Below are 24,612 nucleotides of genomic sequence, written 5' to 3'. Positions count from 1 at the left end.
TGGAGAAGTTGATGCCCAAACTGTAGCTCACTTCCACCCCACAGAGAGCTCAACACACTAACTCAAACAGACATACGGGATGCACTGAAAAACACATTCTCAACACCCATCTTCCCCTGCCAAAAATGACAAACATCAGGTATGTATAATAGAAACTCGGAAAGCTTTATAAACAATTTGTTACTTCAATTAATTCACTGTATTTGATTAGATTGCAAATTGTTTTCTGTTGTTTCTGTGGACCTTAAATATCAGTTGGGAGAAAATTCACTCATCCACATCAGTGCTGGGAGCATTTTTATAGACACTTTCATGCTTCTCATCAGTTTTTGCAGACTGTATCCAGGTCTGGGCCCTCCTGCACAAGAAAGACATGCAGCTGTTGGAGCAGATCCAGAGTTGTACATGAAGATGCTCAGAGGGCAGAAGCACCCCTCTTATGAAAAAACATTGAGGGAGCTGAGTTTCCTTAGAAGAGAAGGCATTAGGGGGAAAAAAACAAAACAAAACAAAACAAAAACATTCAACACTTAAAATGAGCTAAAAATCAGGTGGGACACCAACTTTATACATGGTCTAATAGTGACAAGACAAGGGAGAACCATTTTAGAGGAGGCAAGATTTAGATGTTACAGAGAAATTTTTAAGTCAGAGGGTGGTAAGGCACTGGAAAAGGTTGCCCAGACAAGCTGTGGATGCCCTAGACACTGGAGACCATGTTAGTTGTAGCCCTGAGCAGCTTGGAAGAGTCATCAGCAACCCCGCCCAAAGTAGAGGGGTAGAAACTAGATGATCTCTAAGTTGCCTTCTGACTCAAGCCAGTCTAGGATACTGTAATTTCTATAATTAGAAAAGCTGTAAACCACATCCTCTTAACTCTGCAAGCATGTTTCCTGGGACACAGAGAAGTGTCCATTTCCCAGCTTGTACCACGTAATGAGCTGAACACCTTTCTACAATCCCAGCATTAATTATTATTATTAATTAAGATTAATACAATTTTGAATTGTGAATAGTGAATGTGATCATGATTTGTCAACAGACAATTCAGATCCCTGACTTTTGAAGCACAAAATATATTCTTTTTCTAGCCTATGGTGTTGCTTTAGGCTTGTGTCATTAAGACACCAAGAACACATTACTGCTTAGAAATCCAAATGAAAAAGTTTTGACATTCTCAAGTCTGTTTTGACAACAATTGCCGATAACAAATAATAATAATAAAAAAATTGTTCATATTTGTAAGAATATTTAGTTGAACTTAATTTTCTTTTAAAAAAAGTTGTCTTTTTAGAATAGGACAATAGAAATTCATATGTTTTTGACCCGGGGTTCATTTTAAATATATTTAAGTACATTTTGCTGGTTCACAATGCTGGTAAAGCTGGAGCAAACACTGTATTTTAAAACTTTATGGAACTAATTTATAGTGTAGTTCAGGCACAGACTTGATCTCCTGGCAGCAAAATTTTATGTTTCCATTTCAGCAGTGCTGCCTAACACAATAATATCAGGCAAGAAAATCTTAAATATAAGTTAAGCTAACATGATCCATTACGTTATAAAGCAAGAGTACCCTGTGGAGTCATGCTGAATATGCCAAGTGATTTTTCAAAATTTAATCATCCTAAATGTCAGATAAAGGTGCTTTTGCTGTCATTCTTTAAAAGCAGAAAAAAATCTGCTTGTGCCTTCAAGTTATACAGAAAACAGATCAAAAATAGCTATGTTAAAATATCAATCTGCTGTTTGCTAAATGTAAAGAAAGTAATATTGAAGTGTTTTATTGCAAAATAAAGAACTGCATTTTTTTTCTGGTAAAGAACACAATATCAATATAGGTATTACTGTTTCCTTCTCTGACCAATCTGTATTTTGATGTTGCCTGTACTGTAGATGTTGTAAAATGATAGCAACAATATTCTGATTAAAAAACAAAACAGCATGCTTCAAATCAAGATTTCGTTGACTTTATCTGTTAAGTTGATCAAATAATCAAGTTGGAAGCTTTCATAAGCAGGCTCTAGCCTCACTCATGAAATGGGACTGATAGAAAAAGCTGCTCACTAGAAGAATTCATAAGGTGATATTTCAGGATCAAGCTCCCTGTATCCGAGTAGTAAACGTGACGTGAATTACACTGATGAAACTGAGTATTTGTAAAATACATTATAACATATTTAAAATATCTCCCATAAAGGCCAAACTTATTAAAACTGCTGCAATAATGTGGTCTGCATACAAGTATCACCTTCCAAAAATAACTCCACTCTTTCTTAATTGTTACTGCAGGGATGAATGTAATAGAGAAGTGATTTAAAAACATGGAAACAATGACATAGATTTTTTCTTTTTTCATTTTTTTTTTTTTTCAGGGTAGAAAGGAAATAAAGCGTAATTACACAGCAGGTTCATTAAAATGCACGGCAGAAATTAACAGTGGTGCTGGAGCTGATTTTTTTATTTTTATTTTTTTAACAGAAATTCAGAAGACTAAAAGTTAAAGGACTGGCAAGAACATTCCCTATGTACACACAAACAAAGCACCCATACGCATTCGGGTTTTTTTTTTTTTTTTTTTTTTTTTGCATTAAACCATATGGCAAACATTTTGAAAAGGCTAATAAGAAGGTCTTAAGATAATAAAAATAAAAAATAAAAATGAGAACAAACATAGAAAGAACAGGTCATATCTCATTTTGATCATCTCTAACATAAGAAATATATAGAGCCAGAGAAAAGAGAAATAATCTGAAAGTCGCTGAAGGTTCACAAGTGCAACACAACTTCGAGATTTTGCTTTTGCTTATATTAAGAACACGTGGATTTCCTTTAACCATGGTATGAAACTTAATTGCCAGAAGTTTCATTTCTCTTACCTCATCAAAGGACCTATTCATATGACAAATCTATCAGCTTCCTTGATTGATGCAATCTGCAGCTCAAAGCCAAGGAGAATTAGAGCAACTGGAATAATTCCCTCCGGACTAAGTGATCATGTTCTCAACTACTTCATCAAGAAACTTCAGATACCCCAGAGCTTTTGAGCTTATAAACCATTCAGAACTCTCAGCCAGGTAACCATTTTTCACTGATAGCTTCCATCAGTAGAAGAAAGGCTGTGATGCCAGGTTATAGTTTCACCTGGGACAATATTGCAATGAATACTTCATATGGAAATGAAAGTTTCATTTGTTTAAATATTCTTCAAAGCCAGGTAACAAGTCAAGTCAACTGCTGAACTACTACAAGTAATATAAAAGTGGTTTACTGAATAGAAAGTATTATGCATGTTTTGCAGAATTCCAGAACGTTTTTACCTACAGAGTTAATGTCTGTTTCTTTCAGACTATACTTTCATGACAACATAAAACATTTTTTCTTGTGCTTTTGCCAAAATAGAGTATCTGGCATATTTTGAAGAACAACCCAGGAGTCAGTGGTCACAGACACACTAGTCATAGAACTGAAAGCCCTTCCAGTAAAAAGCATCCTAAGAAATCTGCACTGTATAAACTCAGTGTCCCTTCTGAATGTTTAAAGAAAGCATACCAGTTTCTTATTCTTAAATCTATTTTTCTAAATAGATTTGAATTCAACCTCTGCTTCTCCCAAGAGTACTTTTTAAAGCTTACAGGATCAGGAAGTAAAGTAATGACCTTAAACTACACAAAGAAAATTTCACAGCATTAGCTCAAGACCCAAATGAGAAATTTGCTAACATTGCACCTTAGGACACAAATATGAGTGAGAAATATATGAAGGTTGCTCCAAAAGTAATGCCTCCTATTTTTTATCCATGGAAACTACAACAAAGCACACCATAACACTATTTGATATAACAAATTTTCGGCTATAAAACACCAATTTTCAACACAGTCACCACCATTAGCTGTTGCCACTGCTGAAATTCACCATGCCTCACACTGTGCTCACAAACACTGTTTGTCTCCACCAGCATTCAGCACGCATCAATGAATGTCAATAGGTGCTATTTTTTTCTGCAGGGTGAAAAGTAATGACACACTTTTGCTTCAGACACACTTCCATGGCAGATGCCACTGTGTAAAACAGCCCATCTGCTGTCCTTTGTCTCATGGCAACAAAATGATTCCATATTGGTGGGAAGGTTCAACCTCTACTGCCATCTCACCAGCATCTGCTTCTTTTGCTGTAGGCCAACAGATTAAAATAGGAGGCATTATTTTCAGAATAGCCCTCATAGAAACAGTGTCCATAACAGTCAGGAAAGCAAGTATAAACAGGAGTTTGGATAAAGCTCATATGCTTTCCTTTAAGCATTTTGTATTGATGAAGGATGTGTCAGATAGACGCATTCTCCAATCTGAATATGATATGAGGGAATTAAGTTTTACCTTCAGTCCTGCTCTGCTGAAAATATTTTACTCATAGAATGGTTGCTTTTGATTTCAATACTTCAAAAAGGTAGGTACTTTGAAAAACCTGTTCAGTCCTATTCACAGTGGATGCTAGACTATGCTACACTAAAACCCATCTTCTATGTAAGATATACCAAAATAATTCTTTATTATGAAGAAGGCATAAGCACGAGGTACTCTATATGTAATATGCTTTTTTACTAAACTGGAAGATACGTGATTTTACATCATATGGAAAATACAGTAATGTTCCTTTTCAGTAATACATTTATTTTCACAGCCACCTGCTCCGTTGTTCAGCAAATAATCTTGGTGGAGTTCACAGTATTATCATCTGGCCTGTTAAGCAGATGTAATATTAAGCATTCCAGGAGGCTGCCAAATTGGCAATCATAAAGAGGAAATCTTATGATAGAAATTAATTCTCTGGATGTCTATTACTTTGTATTAAATGCCTGTGTGCATATATTGTATTGTAACACAAAAATGTATGTAACACAGAACAAACACATATAACACCTTTTTCCCTTCTCAAATTTTCCCTGGGTGGGATATAAACACAAAAGAATTGTGGAGTAGACACTAGAAGTGACATCATTTTCTATCAGCCATGTGTCCTTTTCTCCAGTTTTGTCATAGCAACTGGAGCTGAATCTTCCTCACTTGACATCACTAACTTGATGATTTGCCTGTGGAAAAAAGTGATCTTGATCTGGCTTTCTGAAGGCATCTTATTCACCATTCTATTAGAGTTTATAGAGCAATTCCTGGTTTGAAGGAAGCATAACCACCTCTGGTTACTCATAAGCATATTCCTCTCTGTTTTCAAATACAGGCTGGCCTACCTCCAAATTTCTGTACTTTTCACTTCTATGATGAGCTCTCTAGGCAATTACAACTAGCACCTGCCCAGGTAATAATAAAGGACTGTTCATGTCCTTTTGCCCAAGCTAGCCTAGGGCAAAGGTCAGGCCTAGAAAGACACAGTGTAGGCTGTCACAAGACAGGCTATTCTCCTAACACCCTTTCTCCCTTAGCGTGCTCTGCATTCTGTCACAGGAGGTATATACACTAGGACAGAGGGTTCCTCAGAGAGAGCAGTGCAGAGCCCAGTATTTGGACTGCTCAGTAGTACCACACTGAATTTATCGTTGGTGACTAAAATAGATGAGCGCTGATACCAAGTTTCGCTCATTTTCTGCCTTAGATTGGAACTGAAAGCTGGGGCAGATTTGTCTTAACTTCTAGCTAAATTCCAATACTTTTAATAAACTGTCTACAAGCAAGTATTTTACGTATACAGCACCAAACATCTTACACAGATCAAAACAATTCCTCTGAGAATAACAATTCCTCATTCACCCAGAAAAAAAGAGCAAGATTATTAGATAAAGGATGATTAAAAAGGAGCATTACATTAACTGAAATAAACAGAAACCACATCTTTAACTTGAAATAGTTATGATTTCTGACATCATCAATAACACTAAGTGCAGCTTTAAGCTATTCAATAATAATTATGCTGGTTTTAGAGAGCAGTATTTGAGAGAGAGAAGCTACATACTGAACAATAAGATTATACCATTTACACAAGTAACTTCTGCATTTTTGTCATCACAAAAATAATGTCAGGCACCAATGTGTATAAGCCATAAAAGCGGGATGATTAAGTAATCCTAATAAAACCAGATAAAACAAATTTGTTAACCATCTACCAGCAATATTATCTTAAATGACCCATTTCACTTTCTGGTTTCTCTCTATATTTCCCCATTAATGGCTGTCATGTTCACTGAAAGACAGAACAGCAAGTTCTTGCAAGGGCAAGGATTATCCAAAAAATGCCACTAGTTTATATGAAGCATGTTATCCCTTTCTGAAATGAAAAAAAAGTGTAGAAACGCTAGCAATTTTATACACTTAAGATACTTCCAAACTAATACTTGACAATTTTTCCTCTTTAAAATTGTATTTTAATATCAAATTTAACTGTATAAATGTAAGGGGTTAAAAAATATTCGTTTCAGTCAAGTATGTCTAAATTTTTTTCTACAAGTGGTATCACTCAAAGCACCTCTAAGAAACATTTGATTGATCCATTGCTCTCAACTTCCTCTATCAGTTTTTTTTCAGCAGCCAAGCAAAAAATACATTATTAGCCTCGTTCTGCTCTGGTATACTTAATGCTCTTATGGTGTTCTCAGGAACAAAATAGAGGACTGATGCAACACAGTGAAGAGCTTACATGTTTAACATATCAGGACTTCAGATGACTGTCTGGTATGAAGAAGTGGTGGACCCAACAGTCAGATTGAGCTGTTTGCTGGCCTTCTTGTAGCAGCCATTCCCAAAGGCACAAACAGTCCAAGTGTGAGTGAATCTATGATCAGACTGCAATTATATACATAGGTTGCTCTGAAAGTAATGCCTCCTATTTATTTCCATTGAAACTACAACAGACATAGAGCTCAATAATGCTATTTGATAGAGCAAATTCTCAGATGCAAAACACTATTTTTCAACACAGCCACAACCATTAGCTATTCATTTTCACCAGTGATGAATAAGAATCTGCAAACTGCATTCAGAAATCTGCATAGCCATCCATTGTCTTTCACATTGCTGTTGCCACTGCTGAAATGCACCATGCACTATGCACTGCCTCACTGTACTCACAAACACTTTGGTCTCTACCAGCATTCAGCAAGCATCAATGAATGTCAATAGGTGCTATTTTTTTTTTGCAGAGTGAAAATTAATGACACATTTTTGCTTCAGAAACACTTCCATGGCAGATGCCATTGTGTAAAACAGCCCATCTGCTGCCCTTTGTCTCATGGTAACAAAAGGGAACAGAATATTGGTGGGAAGGTTCAACCTCTGCTGCTATACCACCATCTGCATCTGACATCATGGGTCAACATACTAAAATTGGAAGCGCTACTTTCAGAACAGCCATTGTACCTATCAGATCATCAGGAATTTTCTTTGAAGGTTGTTTGCATTATTACTGGTTTTTAAACTATTTGGCAAGTTTCACCTCATCTTTCCAGGAGCACCAGTACTCTGCAGATAGCAATAAGTGCCCAACATGTGAAATATTATGACTTCTGATTTGATCTACCTGTCACGGTCAGATTACCGCTGAGTTCATGCTAAGTGATTCCAATAACACTACTAAGCACTTCTCTAATTCCATTCTTTCTTGTCTTTTTAGCTTAAGCGTTGTACTAGATTACTTCGTTTTGTAAAGATCTGACTCAAGCTACAGACCTCTCATTTCATCTCTCATGTTTTCAATGGGAAACACTGAAATGTTTGATGAACATTTCTTCCTGACAATTTAGGGCAGTAGCTGTACAGGTGTACTTCACCTTAGAAAAACACAAGAAGGAATTCGAAACGTGGCTTCTATGCTTAGCATGTACTGACACTACTTCAGTGCTGAACAGTGAATCTTCATGTTGTAATCTACTATCATCAACTTGAGGATAGCTTTTCATCATCCTGAATTTTAGATCATTAACTATAAATATTTAGTTAATTGACTAAAAAGCCAACGTCCTTTAAATTTGAACATTAATATTTAGGAAACAAAAACACAGCAAGATATGATTTATATCAAAAGCAAGATATTTCAGTTTTAGAATATCAAGCTTCATGATGGTAATAGCAAGTGCAGCACCAAACATCCCCACGAAAATCCTAGAAACAGATCTGCTCACAGCAAGCATGATTTTACCTTCTGCTGCCTTTTCTTTGCTTACTAATTTTCTTCCTAGCTGTAAACAATTCCTTTAACTTAGCTTAAGAAATGTGTATTATTTGCATCATATGTGATACAATCACAATCAATTCATTCTTCTTATTTTATCTCTTTCTCAACTAAAATATTTATTAGATCAAATTCACACAGATTCAATTATACATATTCAAAGTTTTAAAGGAGGAAGCGGAAAACCTTCTCAGATCTGAATTCTAGCATCTAACTCAACTTGTTCCCCTCACAAACATTGGAGCCATTAATCATCACATAAAGCATGTTTTTTGTTCTCTCTAGACAAAATGATTCTGTAGCACCATCTAGTGAGATGACATCACTATCTGTGATGGAATTTTCAATTCCTGGTCAGGATTGATCATCATTTCCAGTTTTCTAAAATAAATAAATAAATAAATATTTTTAAAAAGGTATCAAGTTTCCATACTTTCATTTAAATTTAAGCAACTAATTTATGCCATAAAAATGCAAAACCTCATGGGAGCAGTTGTTTTTTGTTGTTGTTGTTGTTTTTTTGCAGGGCCAATCTTCTATGCTTGAAGTGGAGCATGTTCAATGTCCGCTGCAGAAGTGGAGAAGTGTCTTGACTATCTCCTTCTCCACTGTGTAGTTAGAAGATGCAGTCATACTCTCTAGTTCTTCAGTACATCACTGAAGCAGCTGTGCTTTCATCTCAGTGGATGCAGGAAGGACTGATGTGATGAGCACTCTTGGACCTCTGCAGAAGAGGTACTCACAATCTTGCCTGGCTTGGCCAGTCTAAAAAACTACATTTCGAAAGCTTTTTGGTTAGTGTTGCTTCCTGTATTGTGATACAATCAGAGTACTCAAAATAAAACTCAATTGAAAAAACAGTTTAAAGTTAGTACATTTTACTCATGCAACTTTGTACAGTTGTACAATTAAATCAAAAAAAAGAGCCATCTATGACAATCTTAAATTTGTACAAAAATGAATACATATACTATTCAGTTTCTTCCTCATTCTTGCTGTAGGTTCTTGGTATTACTCAGTGAAAATGTTAGATAAATTCTGAATTTCCTTCAGTGCAGAAGAACATAAAAGTAAATTAACAAAGGCCTGAAAACTCCATCCTATGACTGAAATCAGAAGGACATAAGAACAGTGGTATAGGATTTGGACCACCATGACTGTGATCAGTCACTGGCACAGGCACCCTATAAGAATTGGCTGATGTTCTAAGCCTATCAGTGTTCAAGTAGCATTTGGACAATGACCTCAATAACTCGATTTAACTTTGAGTTAGCCCTGATGTAGTCAAGCAGTTGGACTTCAGGATCTTTGAAGATCCCTGAAACCAAAATATTCTGCTCGATTACAATGAGATATTTCAAATACAACTGCTGTTGTCTATTATCAACCTAGTAGGTGAGGTCTATAAAGAAGTTGAAGAATAGTAAGATCTTTAGTGTTTAAATCTGATGAAAATTTTTCCCCTGAACTCCAGTGATTGGCTTATTGCATGAAGTATGAAATTTGATTATTGTTCAATTACCTTGTATAACTCAAAGTTTTATCAATAGTCAGAAAATCCTGTTTTAATGAAGATTTGTGTGTTCCAGTCATCCTCGATGTAAGTCAGTGAAAAAAGACTTAGGCATGAACTGATTTGTAATTATTTAGTATATATACAGAGGATGGATGCACCTGTTTACAGAAGACATCTAGTAAAATGGTAAAAAACACAAATCTCCAATGATTTAAACAATTCTTATTATCCAGGAGTGAGGATAATTGGTTTCTTGAGAAATCCATGAAATGAAAACTACTGAAACACGACAGGAGAAATAAGTAGTGATCTCCATTTCTTAGGCTGCTTGTCAACTAAAAGAGCCACATAGATCTCCTTGCTCTCCTTGTAAGCTCTTTCTGCTGTTAAGCTTCACCTGCTATAAAGCATCATAATTATGAACTCTTGCTCATACATCTCATTATTTATCATATTTATGATGATGAGTGAAAGAAATGAAGAGGGAGGCTCTGTAATAGCCTCCCTAGACATGATTGTAATTCAGCTCCCCCAGAACAGCCTGACCCAACCTCACATTTGGCCACTTTTAGCAAGAGTCCGGGACCTGATGAAATCCAGCCTAACAAAACTGAGTACACAGTTTACTCCTTTCCTTATCCAATCCAAAACATCAAAGCAACAGTCCCTGCAAGACGTAAAGTAACAGAAAAGGAACAGAAAAAAATTAAGAATGTAGAAATTAAAATATTTTGAGAATTCATATTCATCTTTTAACATTTGATAAGCCAGATACAAATTTTGACCAAAGAAGCATCAAGCTCAAACAGTTGGCAGCAAGCAGGCTGCAATGCTTCATGCAAGTGATTTGGTAGCTTGCAGTGAGAATCAACTAAGCAGTGTACAAATAGAAAGAAGCTTAGCCACATGTTACTTTTATACACTTGTAATCAGTTTTTTTGATCAAAGATTTCTCCAGTTACCATATTTTCTAAAACTTATTAAATATGCATTACTTAGTTGTTTTTACTTAAAAGGTGAGCATGAATACATAAACCAATTATTAAAAGCACAAAGTGAACAATTCATGCTAATATTTGTGTCATGTTTGGATACTTTCTGCACTGTTTCTCATTTGAGACTACACATCTAATGTAAGCCTTTGCTTTCTTTTTGATGATTTTTCTGATGTTCTGCTCATTAGTCTATTGTCCAGCTGCTTATCAATCACATTCTCAAGCTCCTTATACTCCTACAGGTGCAACAAACAAACAAGCACAAACAATCCAGAGTAATTTCAGCCTTCAGCTACACAAATTACACAAACAGTTTGCACAGCCCTCAACCTTGTCAGAGTTCATTACCACTAAGAAGATTCAGTTAAAAAAAAAAAAAAAAAAGGCTCAATAGCATGGTGCTTCCTAATCATAAAAAAGCTTCAACATTACGTGTCATTAGGAACCTTTTCTAGGAGACAGAATAAAATATTCCTTATACAAGAAGGGAAAGAAGATGTAAGATGATACTTTGGAGGCTGTTAAATTACACTTTTTCAATTTTTCATTCATCAGAACATGTTACTAGAAAAAGATTTGCCTCATACTTAATATCTACCCCCTTTCTCCAAAATTTTGTCCTTTCAATTTATATGTCAGTATAAGTGTCATTTTCTATTGCAGGTATATAAATATAGTTGTACCTACTCAAATGTATTAAATGCTGCTTCCAGTATGAAGTGTTTGGCTATATTTCAATAAAATACAGGTTCACATTTTCATGTTTTTGAATCACTAGTCCATCCATTTACTTTAAGTATTTGAATAGAATAAGAATATTTGCATTTTGTTTTCCTGCTATCACAAAGTCTTAAAATAAAAGTAATGCATCATTTTTTAATTTGTTAATCTAGCCTCCACTTGAGCTGTGATGCCAGAACAGTAAATCACGCAAAATGGATAGTTGGTTTGGCATTTGCTATTAGCCCCTCTGCTATTTATTTCCTCCCTCACTGAAAATACGAAGCACATGTGTGTGGCAGTGCAGAACCATGAAACATCAAAATAATGTCCTTTTGTTGTTCGTGTATATATTTATTTTTTTTAATTCTTGGAGTTCTTTGCTGTCTGGTGCTTTGTCATCTACCATGTTAAACCACAGCAAAAAAGAAAGACTGAACAGAAAAGTTTCTATTGGGCAAAAAAAATGAAAATCTTGTCCAGACTTTCCCTAAAAGGGGTCTAGTGTGTTCTGGAAGAGAATTAAGGAAATAGAAATATCCAGGATAACGCACCAGATAACATCCTCTTGGTGCCACCCTTGGAGACAGCGTGCTAGGCTATGTGAGATCACTGGTCTGATCTATGAATAAATCGCCTACATTCTTAGAAATATTTGATAATAATCAAAGTAATTATTTCTCATGATACTGGTGAACTAAATGATGACTATTGCAGTGGTATCCATCTCCTGCACTTTTTATTAAATGCATGGAAGCTACTCACTTAAACTTCCAGACCCTACTGAAGCAAAACACATCTCTTACTTTATGAGTTTGTTTAGATAGATTACAGCTCTAAAAGCAGAATTATATTCAAATTGTGTGAACCAGTAAATCAAAAAAGCAAAACAAAGCTGTTACTATGTTTAATGTTCTGGAAGTTATTCTAGTAGGGAAAGATGACCTATAAATCAACACTAAATAGCAAGGATCACATTTTGTATATATTACTGAAAATAATAGCTAGAACATTGTGTAATGATTATAGAGATATGTGCTATAAGATGGCATTATGTAAAGAATGGTATGAAATGGTATGAAATGATCCCCATATTTCCTGTGGGAAAAACCCCAAACTTCTTCTGTAAACTAATATTAGATAGACGCATGTACATCTTCCTATATTTTCTAAAAGAAACTTGAATTCTTTTTAAAAAAATTGCATTTTGCAATCTACACAGTAAGTTGTGTGGAAATGACCCTGGGTTGCAAGTGGTTTATTATAAACTCTGACTGGTATCAGCTACTAAAATAAAATCAATGTTTTTGTAGAGGGCTCATAATTTTTTAAATGGAAAAAGATGAAGCTTTGAAAGTGAGATACTGATAGGTACTGGTATTGTTAAGCATTACACTACACAATGTAATCTAACAGGTCAAACTTTCCCTGTCTAGTTCGAGCTTTTCTTTATTTTTTCCTTTAACTATTTGCTTTCTGTTTCCCTTTCTTTGTTTCATAAACAGTAAGAAGAGGCCAAGGCATCTGCTGAAATTGCAATATATTTGTTTTAGTTACAGATTTTAGCTAAGGAAGGACCTGACACAGAAATTAAATGTTTTTACCAAGCTCTGTTTCTACCTTCAGACAAAGAGATCATTAGAACATGCTTTACATTATTCCTATTTTTTCAGAAACATTTTAGAGTAAATTTATTATGTCCAAAAAATTCCAATCCCATCAGTGCATTTATAATAAACCATCCGGCTGAAGTTTTCATAAATCTAACTTACAAGCATTGAATTAAGTTTTTAAAGCAGAAAGAAAATAAAAATCCTTCAACAGTGTAGTAAGAATTTAAAAGACAAAGAATTAGGTAAGGATATATCAGAGTTCTACATACAGACATTTCAGAGTGACTGAGTGAATTTGTTCTTCCTCACAGATACACTGGCTAATGAACGGTTGCTGAAATACAACCATGAAAGTAAATCAAAAAGCATTATAATTCATGAACCTTATCTTTGGTAAATTAATAAGAAAAAAAGTACTTATAGAACAAGAAATCATTTTAAGCTTTTACAGCTGTCTCTCTAACATCCCAAGCAAGATGGTGTAGGGGCATGCTTACAGCACATAGTCCCGTTGCTGCTGAATCAGTAATATTTTGGGTCATTTTTAGGATTCTGGATTCTGTCAGCGCATGTTAAGAAGTTGTCAGCAACACAACCTTCACACATTAGCAATGTAAGTAATAGTGCAGAACCCAGATAATTCTAAAAGACAGTCATCTTGGGCATTCTCTTCCAGAACCTTCAGATACCTTGACAATAACTCAAATAGCTATGTGCTGGGGAATAAAATGATTATTTTAAACAACCTTTCTTTGGTAATTCTATGAAAAAGGTGTGCCACAAGCTTCTTAAATGCCTTTTAATTTTTGCTATTGCCTTTGAGTAGGCTTATTTTCCACTATTGCTCACGAATCACCAAAGTGTTTGTGCTGCAGAGTCCAGTGTGGGTGATGAGGCACCCTCCTCTCTACCAGCTCATGTGCCTGTCAGCTCAAAGCACTGCCTCGGCTCACCTCAGAACTGGCCCTAGAGCCCAGCTGTTCCTCATCAGGGAAAGCTTTTCAGTATTGTACATCCATTACTAATTCATTTTGTTCCAAAATCAAATACAAACAATAACCAAAGCTGCCTGGGACTGTGATCAGATAACTAGCTTTCAAGGTATTTGAAATGCAGCTGACCATATCTTGTATTGATGAAACAATTATCAGCTTCTCCCAGTAATAACTCATGAAAAAAATTGATTTTTTTTTTTTTTTTTGAGCAAAACATGCTGAACTTTCTAAAAAGTCAGGAAAGAAGAACATGGATTGACAGATAAGGTACTCTGGTCAGATACATCATTCGGCGCCAGAGGAAGATTCAGCTTCAGATTTGACGTGCACAAATCACATGGGTTACAAACATAAAATCATAGAATGGTTTGGGTTGGCAGGAACCTTAGTGACCCTACAGCTCCCATCATCCTGCCATGAGAATGGATGCCTCCCATGAGATCGGACCGTCCGGGGCCCCGTCCAAACTGGCCTTGAACACTTCTAGGAATGGGGCAGCCACACCATCTCTGCACATCCTGTGCCAGTGCCTCATCATCTTTGCAGTAATGAACTTCTTCATTATGTCTAACCTAAATCTACCTTCTCCTAGTGCAGAGCTGTTACCCCTCTCCTATTGCTACACTTCCAATTTCTGATTATTATCTATGGAGGAATGTTGCTTTGCAAACAGAACTGTATTTAAAAAGAAAAGCAAAAAAACCCTCAGTCACCTGAAGGCATATGTGGAATGTTCCAATAGAGTCAAGGGAGTGCCTAGCAACAAAGTGCTCAAAATGTAAACACAGAATGTCAGGGATTGGAAGAGACCTCAAAAGATCATCTAGTCCAATCCTCCTGCCAGATCAGGAACACCTAGACTAGGTCACACAGGAACACATGCAGTGTATCTATAATAATCACCACTAGGATTTTATGATTATTTCAGAAGAGTAATTTAAAAAAAAAAAAAAAAAGATTTGATGCTTCAGAGTAGTGTCAAAACATTGTGACACAGTACTCTGAGACTTGGTTGAGTTTCATGTCATACATGACTTCTGTTCTGAGTCTCTAGTATAGATTACCTTAAATATTTGATTAATATTACATTGACTCCAAATAATAAGAAAGAATCAAATCACCCCACAATTTATTTGGCAGCCCTGCTATTCTATCCTTCCAATTATTCTGCAAATGTTATTTCCCTGATCAACACCATCTTCTTTTAAATGAACTCATTGTAATACAGGACATATTGCTTACATAGTGGGTAACACAGAGTATTGGGAAAATAATTGCCATTTAAATGGAATTCTAGTACTGCAATTGAAATAAATGATATGAATAAAATGTCAATTAAATGTTGGTAATAAGAGACTTTACATAATTTGCTTCCCAACAGATCAGAAATTAACAGTCACAGTGGTAATGCAAAGTAAGTTTAGAAAAAAGAAAACGACCATAAAAATCTGAGTAATCTGAAACATTTCACACTGGGAAAAAAAAAAAAAAGTGTGATTAGGAGAAGTGCAGACCAGAGAAAAAGAGCCTCTGGAACCCAGGTACAACGTCTGAATGCTACAACATGTGCCACAGGTACCTATGCCAAGTCAAGTCCTTTGAGTTGTTTCCCCCATTTGCATGAAGCAACCGTCTGTTTTTTGACCCTTGAAATTATTGTACCATAGCAAGTCCCAGAGGAATCCAAGGAAACTGTAATATTCTATGTAGTACATGCTTTTGTGTTTTGTTTTCTAAATTATCACTACTGATTTCAAGCCCCATCTTGTGTTTCTCTATTTAAACACACTGCCAAATTAATGCAAATCTGCCTCCAGAAAAAAAACAGGTGGAAAGAAGGAAGCCTTGCCAAATAAAAGATACACATTTGAAGGAAATTGAACAATATGCTGCTCAGTGACCAGTAGTAACTGTTAGAAAGACAAAAGGATATGAACCAAAGACCAATACTCTCACATTACCTAAGTGTCTTCAAAGTGGAATTTTACAAAACAGACAGGTTACATGGACAGAAGCCATTGCTTACAGATTGCTTTACAAATTCCAAATGGCAATGGGTAAATGAACTATCAGCTCCTTTGACACTGTTGAGTTAAACCAAAAGCCACTCATTAGAACGCTGTAGACAATATCCTTATTAATCCTTCTCCTACCCCATCTGTCCCAAAGAAAAGCTTTCAACCATAAGTCAAAAAAAAAAAAAAAAAAAAGAACAATGAAAAGAAAACAAAACAGTAAGTTGTACATTAATTAGAGCCAGTGTTGTCATGATTGGATACAGAATGCACTGTCTAAAAACCAGTTTTTACTATTAGAATCTAACTTAAGTTTCATGTATTGCTTCAAAGCTGGGCAAGTTTCCTCTATTAATTGGAAATGAATACACTGGGTGAAATGTCATTATTCACTTTTTATGCTCAATTTGCTTACAATTTGTTAAATGTATAATTTGTTCCTATTATAAACTTACATACTCTCTACATCACTCCCCTGTGGAGTCTTGGAACCGAAATACTGATAGATTCACATCAGATACCTCTGAATCCTGTTGTTTTGAGGGTTTTTTTGTTAGTTTTTTGTTGTTTTTTGTTTTTGTTTGGTTTTTTTTACACTGAATTCTTCTCAGCTTAGCTGCCTAATGACTTCAGAAATATGTGTAAAAAGCTCTGCAGTAACAACTTCTCCACATAAATATTTTGAATTCTATTTTAAAAAGGGAGGGATTTGTTTTTCTGTGTTCGTAATTACTGCATCACTTGACTTATTTTTCAAGCATCTACTCAACAAGGCCAAACTTAATTGAATTGCTCATCAGAAGACAGCTGAACTGTAAAATACAAGCATTTTTATTCCTTCATATTGTACTGTTCATTTTCACACTTGATATCTTGTAAATCGTACCTATTTTTAGGAAACAAGTTCTATTCTACAACTACATGAATAGGGCATATGGCTTGTTATTTTCAATGAAGATCAAGATGTTTCGAGTTTGCCTCATGGCAATGTATAGAAATCAGATTTCATCAAAGAAAAATCATTTTCCTTCTGAAAGATTGGACAGCTTCAAGGTTTCCCCCCAGACTACCTTTCAGTTATCCTTGACTATACTATTACTGAAGGTGAAATAATAGGACTACATATTTCTATGAAGGTCTTATAATCCAAAGTAAGAATCTAATTCAGATGAACAGTCCAGGCTTTAGTCTTATTTAGATCCTTTTGTATTTTTTTTTGCAAGTGTAAGAACAATTAGAACATAAGCCAATTCATATAAAACTGTTATAGTGATGACAATCTTTCCTAACTTGAGATTAGAAAGTTCACTTAAATCATTAACCAGTATCCTTGACAGTGTTACAGACTTATTAAGTATCGATAATAGAGTATGCAGAAAATTTTAATTACATATACATGTACACGTATATATACACAAAGATATTGATCTGAACAGCTCCTTCCCATGTGTAGCAGTTACAGTATTACTGGGTACATAGAATTCATTTAAAGAATGCTTCATTTCTCCATAAACTTGTTATCCTATCAATACAGTAACTTGTGAGGGTGAAGAAGAATTTAATTGTCTAAACGGAAGAATTCTTTCTTCAGAGTAACTGAAAAGGGTAGGAAAATATGAAGTTTGATCAACCAGATCTAACAGCATTTAGAGATTTGTTTTCTTTCCATATTCTCCAGTTAGTTTATTAAATGACATTTGTGTGACAGTTTAGCAAGTTATTTTAAAGCAGGCAATTTTAAGTTCTCTTCAAGGAGAATTAAAACAATCTGAATTTAAGAAAAATAATGATGGGGCTCATACTACATATACACATTATGTATACAGAGAGATACAGAGAGATGCGTATACACATGAAAATATACTAATGCAGGTCTCTTGGACAAGGAATTACAAGCTACATTACAAATTCTAGTTTTACATAAGGAATTGCTTCCTAGTAGTGTTTGTCTCACTTAGAACCATTTAGAGGGAAACAGCTGGAAATGAGTACAGCAAACAGGCCTGGACAAAACTAAAATCTCATACATAAAACTACTGCTTTCTACCTCTTCTGTTTAAGATGTTTTGAGTCATAATTTTCATTTGGCAAAAAATAAAGTAACTTTATTAAAGACAATGCTATAGGCAGCTGTCAATTAAAAAAAAAAAAAAAAGGCATTTTCCATTCACTTTTTTTTTCTTAAGGGAAATTAAATCTATTAAACTTCAACATGTCTTTGGCTAGGCAGTTTTCCTAGGAGCAGAAAAAGTGTGTAAGGTGGGAAAAATATTATGCTGTTTTTGGGAAAAGTGACTGGTCTCCTAGTGTTATCAGAAAATTATGTCCTAAGAAATAGCACTCACAAAAATGACAGTATCATGAAAGAACTGGTCATTTATGCTTTTGACAATATAGCCAAAGAATACAGCGTGATGAAAAGCACACAACAGCATTTAATACATTTAAACCTTAGTGATCTTTAACAGACTTTTTTTTTTTTTTTTTTTAAGAGCCAATAAGTTGGATGCTTTCTGAGGTAAACATTCTAGAATTTTAATTTACACAGACTTGTCTATATGTGGATTTGTCCAAATTTGAGGTGCATAATTTTATACATATCTGAAGGTGTCATCACCTTGGTTGTGGCTTTTAATGACTCTATGGTTATGATATCAAAACTCTATTTACTACAATTCTGATAACGACAAAGCAAATATGGAAACAGCATCAGGATTGTTACCAGCTATACCTTTGGTAGTCAATGAGCCATAGAATTATATACCAGCAATACACAGGTTTGAAGAGTCACGATCTACACACTGTAGGACAAAAGCTCTGCTTACTTCAGATGATTCAATTTGATAACTAAATAGAGCAACAACTTCACTGGGAAAGAGAGATGACAGAGAATAAGCTTAATATCTGACAGTATCATAAGTAAGCACTTGGAAGATAAAGCTACCCGAAAACCTATGAAATGTATAAGTTCAATAGGTAGAAAAGACTACCTACTGCAAGATAAAGGTGCAAGATAAGGCTCAGAATTTGCTAGCAGAGGAAGGGAGCATGAGAGCAAGAACAGAACTGCTGGTTTGCTTCAGGAACAACCATCTGCAGCAAACCAAACTATCTCATTTGTTTTGGAAATGGAAGGCAGAACAAAACACAACTGAAAACAAAACATCAACAAGATATTTACACATCAACCTTCAATTCTTTGTCACATATGATGAGGTCATGCCAGATGACCAGTTCATTACAGTAGTAGAGATGACCAAGGTCATTGAAGGGATTTATAGTACACTTCTGCATCTGCAGTATGCAGGTTCTAACAGCTGGTTTATTCCTATTAAACAGTAATTTAGTCAGAAAGCATTTCCAAGAATGCAAGAGATTACTGTGCAATGATTTCCCAGCTTCCTGTCTTTATGTGCATGTCTGCCATGCAAGCACTTAGTGAATGTCTGCTGTCCCCTGGTCATCTTGATTTACAAGTACTTGAAGAACTTCAGATGACAAATTGATTCTGATTGAATAGCCATTCCTAACTGTGAACTAATTTTTATTATCATTTTATTTGGAAACCATAAGGCAATATTCCACACAAGACTATACTAAATATACTCTTCCCTAACTGTTAACATTAACAATGCTCTCTTTTAACCCTGTTTGGTTTTTCACACACAGCAGACACAGTACACGCAGTTAAAGTATTCTAGTCTATCAGTTGCTACTCTGCAGTTAGAACATTTGAAAATGCAATGATGTGAGTGTGCCTGTATGATTTTAACAGATTAGGGAGCCAGAATTACATAAACATATAAGCTCATGGAAATTTCTGTGGAACTGTAAGAAACACTTCGCTGTCTACAAAATACATATCTGCAGGACCACCAACAACCCCATTTTCAAAGGAGGAAAAGAATCATATGCAGGCAATTTAAAAAAAAAAAAAAAGCAATCCAAAGCTTACCATCTTATTTTGATTTTGGTGGCCTTTGTTTCATATCTTTATTTTATTTAAAGAAGTAATGTGATATACTTCTGATGGTTTTCAGTACGTGGACAAATACTGAAGCAACACAAAACTTCGGAAAAGAGAGGAACACAGTTATGCATTTCATGCCTCTTCTGTAACAGGTAATAAATACTGTAATGCAACAGTAAGAGAACACACACACAGTTCTTTGTTAGGAAAAAAAAAAAAGAACGATGTTACAGAAGTTATATTTTAGTTTTAATGGCATCTATAAATACAATTAAGCTGACATTCACCAAATCAAACTTGGCTTCAATTTCATAAGTATTATGCAAGTAATGTGTTTAACTTAATATTTCTAATAGGTCTGTTAATACATGCATGGTTACTCAAAGGCTAGTTTCAGATGTAAAGAATGAAAACAACCTTGTGAGTTGTAACACTAGCAACCAGTTAAATGCTTCCAAAAATTTATCCTAACTGCATTGTAATGACAATAAAAAAGGACTTGGAAAACACTAAGTAACACACACCATAAAGTGACCTCTAGTAGCTTTAGAGGTTCATTTTCCTATTACACTTTGCTTATTTAATTGGATTCAAGAGAATTAAACTAGCAAAGAATGTGATATTTTGATCAGGTCAGATTTAGGCTTTAAAGTTCCAGTATCCAGGACAAGAAATTTTGTTCCCATGAAAAGAGTTTTGGTACCTTCCTCTTGTAAACTCTGACAGGGAAAGCCTTTGCACAACTCCACAAGCCTCTCACCTACCACTGGAAAAATAAAGCGCAGCAAGTTTTCAACCACAAGAAGCTACCCCAAACAAAGAAGTTTACTAAAGACTTATGTTTGCTATAGTAATTTATACTGATTTTCACATAAACCTGATTTCTTTTCCTGGGAAGCTGATAATATATGCATCAGAAATACACTATGATTTGGTACTTTTTGTAATAAAGGTGTATTTGTGCACTATGTCTGTACCCATGAGGAAAGAAGTAGACTGTAGTCATACAGCTAGACAGGCTAACTTGACCACATTACACCAAGGCGTCACGTTTTCCTTGCATTATAATGCTCAATAATAGCATTTATACTACCAGCTGCAAAACCTAAAAGTCATTTTCAGATGCTAAAACACAAGCCATAAATAACAGAATTAATCTCCCACCACTCCAGTATAATCCTTCAAACACCCAGAACATACGTTTTTGACTTGGGAATCAGTAACTGATCTGAATTGCTTAAAGAATGACTAGAAAGGTTTTGTTTCAGGGTATTGTTTCCATTAAAATCATAGAAGATTCTTATAACTCCCACACTAATGCATTGTGCTAAAATGCACTGTGGTTGTGTTTGGTTTTTTTTGTTTGCTTATTTGCTTTTAAAAGGATACACAAACAGAGCTGGGTTTTAACAACCAGAAAGGAAGCTTACAGATAAAAGCCTACTTCATAGGCTACAGCCTGAATCAGAGGTCTGTCAGTTGAGTACTGCAGAATAATGATCAGTATATTACTAGAAGATGACCTTTCAGTGAAGATGGCACTTCTTATGGAAGAGGAAGGAAACAATTAGTTGGAGGGAAAAAAGAAAAAAGGCATTAGAGTAATCTCAGCAGCTGATCTCAATTTCAGATCAACTGATTCTTTGCTTAAATGAAAACCTTACTTCTAAGATCTGAAGTATGTATCTAGCTACAAAAGCAAAGTAAATAATAAAAGAGAAAGAAATCTCAAAGGATCTAAGAGCTTGACTTCAAGGTTTATTCTTACTTTGAAAAAAAGTCAATGCCTAATATAAGAGAATTCCCCAATGTTACCTAAGAAAATGATCTTAATCTGTTTTGCACTCTATGTATATTTTTTATTAGCTATGATTACAGAACAGATATGTTTTAAATTTATTTTAAATTTTCATTTGCCTCCAAATCAAATAGTTGCTATTTCTAACATATTATTTGTATATCCCCTTGACATACCCTGCTTGAAATACATCTGTAGTAAAAAATGAGGCATCCAGAGGACTCCCCATTTTCATTCTTAGACTACAATAAGTATCCTATTATAGAACACCATACATACAAATGCAAAGAAAAAAATCCCAAACAATCAAACCTTTCATGTTTCAGGGGAACACATACAAGATTAGCTCAGTTATAATGAAACTCAGGATTAAAACTCATTAAAGCAGCAGTCTCTTCTGCAGAGATTCTTGTGGATCTTGGTTCTGAAGCCACTTAGCCAGGAGCAATTCCTCTACAGGTTTGCTTGAGTGAATTCAGAGTTAATGACTTAATTACAGTTTCCTAGAACTCAGAGGCCAAAATAATACTGTTAATCTTGTGATAATACATAATTTTTGGACGAAAATTGGTCATAATTTTTATTTAAACACTGTTACAAATCTAGTCTAGGTCTGCAATCTACTTGTCTACAAAGTCAAGAAAGTACTTCCAGAGAAAAACCTCTCTCATCCTCAAGATAATGTTTTGTAGGGGATGAAGTGCTTTACAGAGCTGCCTATTCCCTCTAGCAACTAGAGAAAGAACCTAGAGTAATGGCTGAAATATTCAATAAGCAAGATTGAGATTAATTCCTTTGTATGAGAACATTCAGTTTGTTACGCTGACTTCACAGTTCAACCTGTCTATGTGACTACCTTCCTCAATGTATGGCAGTAAGATAGCATCAGTACAAAATTATCAGGTTTAGATCATTTTGAGAAAGTAATTGCAAATTAACAAATTGAACAAAACTGGTCTGTAACCGTGGTAAAAATTGTTTTGTTTCTTTTAAATTCTTATATAAAAGCTTCTTGGAGTCTCAAAAGAAAGTTGGGGGAATCATTTTTCTGAGAAACAAGTAGCAATAAAAAGGTTTGTGATGATAAAGATATGGAAAACCTTCTATTCTCTAGAGAAGTATTTTTCTAAATTTTTGAGGAGTAAGCTACTACACCTGAACAACAGTCATTATGCCTGACACTTCCATAGACTGTATGGAGCTGCAAATATTGAGTGTGTTTCACTTTCTAGAATGGTAGAATCTTGCAAGATATTGAGTACTTCAAGCAATGGAAATTGAGCATATTCAGCACAACTCAAGAGGTACTCATCAGCAGTGTGGAGAACCAAGTCCTTTAGCTTTATTACAACCTTACGAACAGAATAACACTGTTAAGTAAACAGACTTTCGAGAGCAAGGACACTTTAGAAATGCAGAGACAGATGGTTGGTGAGACATTTGGAAAGACGTGTTGAAATGGCACAATCCTGACACTGACTTGCATGAACACACTTCTGTATCACAACTGTGATCAAAACAAAATAAAACACTGACCTCATCTCAAAAATTCAATAAATTGGCTTTTGGACTGTCCAGCAAAGCTCATCTGGCCTAGCACAAATAAAGGTCTCGAGCCAACTGAGGCACTGCTCTTTTAAAAACCTCAATAGCTCTAAGACTTGTCAGCATATTAATGAGAATGGTTTGTCAATGTGAAATAGCTTCTCTATAGTCAGATTCTCTAGTATGTAACTTGAGAAGTCAAAGTCCTCCTATGAATATTTTTATTTATTTTTTGAAGTACCGGGGGGGAAAAAAACATTTTGAGTGGCCTAATGACAGTTAATCAACTACATCTAAAGCATTAAGTGGTATTCAAATAATTTAGCATATGATCATCTAAAATACCAATATCACTGCCATAAACATGACATATGACAGTTTATGCTTTGTGAAAAAGGCAACTATATCAAAACTATTTTGCATTACTCTTTAGACTGCATTAAATTTAAAAAGAGAAATATTTGTGGTAGCCAAAGATAGCAGACAGCCAGCTACAGAGGAAGCAAATAAGAGTACCGGTGCCACACACGAAAATGAATTTCGAACTTCAGAGTGAGAGCGTACACGCAAGTGAAAGAAGGTACCACATGACATTAACACTCTATCTGCTCTCAATCTCACATTTGGGTCAGCCCTATGTTCCTGCCGCCCTGTTCTTCTCCAGTGCCTGTGGACAACACAGCCTTGTTCCTGCAAGGCTGGTGTCCTCTCTTGCTCTTTGACTGCCACCTGTCTCTCTCTTCTGCATGTTAAGTGTTACATAAGATAAACATATGATGAAGAGGAGTTAGATGCTTGGCTTGGCTCACCCTCATAAAAGTTATTTATGTTGTGGGGCACACTGCTGTCTTCCAAGATCCTGGCAAATTCAAAATGACTTGACATTTTCCACTGTGATTCTGCATGAGCAAATGGTAGTTTCTCAACAGCATACAGAACAGAGGGAGATAGCTTTTCAGACAGGAGAACTATCTGTGATGTAATGCCTGTAAAAGCTAGCACCCTGTGAGAAGCATACAGCAGCTTCCCAGCACCAAGCAGCACAGCAAGCTCAGCTGGGCTCTTGTCCAGCTCACATCTACCACACTGTAGGGAAGAGGTGGGAAAATGGAACCAGGAATAGGAAATGCCGGCAAAGATAGGGTGCCGGCTGGACTCATAGACATTCTGAGTCAATCCATAGGATATTTAGTTTTATGACTCCAGCGGCCCCCATTGCAGCAAAATGCAGGTTCAGCACAGGCTAGAACTCTCTTTAGCCATGATTTAT

General features: G+C 35.4%; 1 long non-coding RNA gene across 3 annotated transcripts in view; it reads right to left on the bottom strand.

The window, feature by feature from the left end:
- Positions 1-24,612, bottom strand: part of LOC149916824 (uncharacterized) — a 510,270-nt gene that overhangs the window by 335,568 nt on the left and 150,090 nt on the right. The window lies entirely within an intron of this gene.

This window comes from Phasianus colchicus, chromosome 9, assembly GCF_987193195.1.
Source record: "Phasianus colchicus chromosome 9, bPhaCol1.hap1.1, whole genome shotgun sequence".
In the NCBI taxonomy this organism is placed as follows: Eukaryota; Metazoa; Chordata; class Aves; order Galliformes; family Phasianidae; genus Phasianus; species Phasianus colchicus.
Note: the sequence above shows the minus strand (reverse complement) of the source record. Positions and strands in the feature narration are given on the sequence as shown.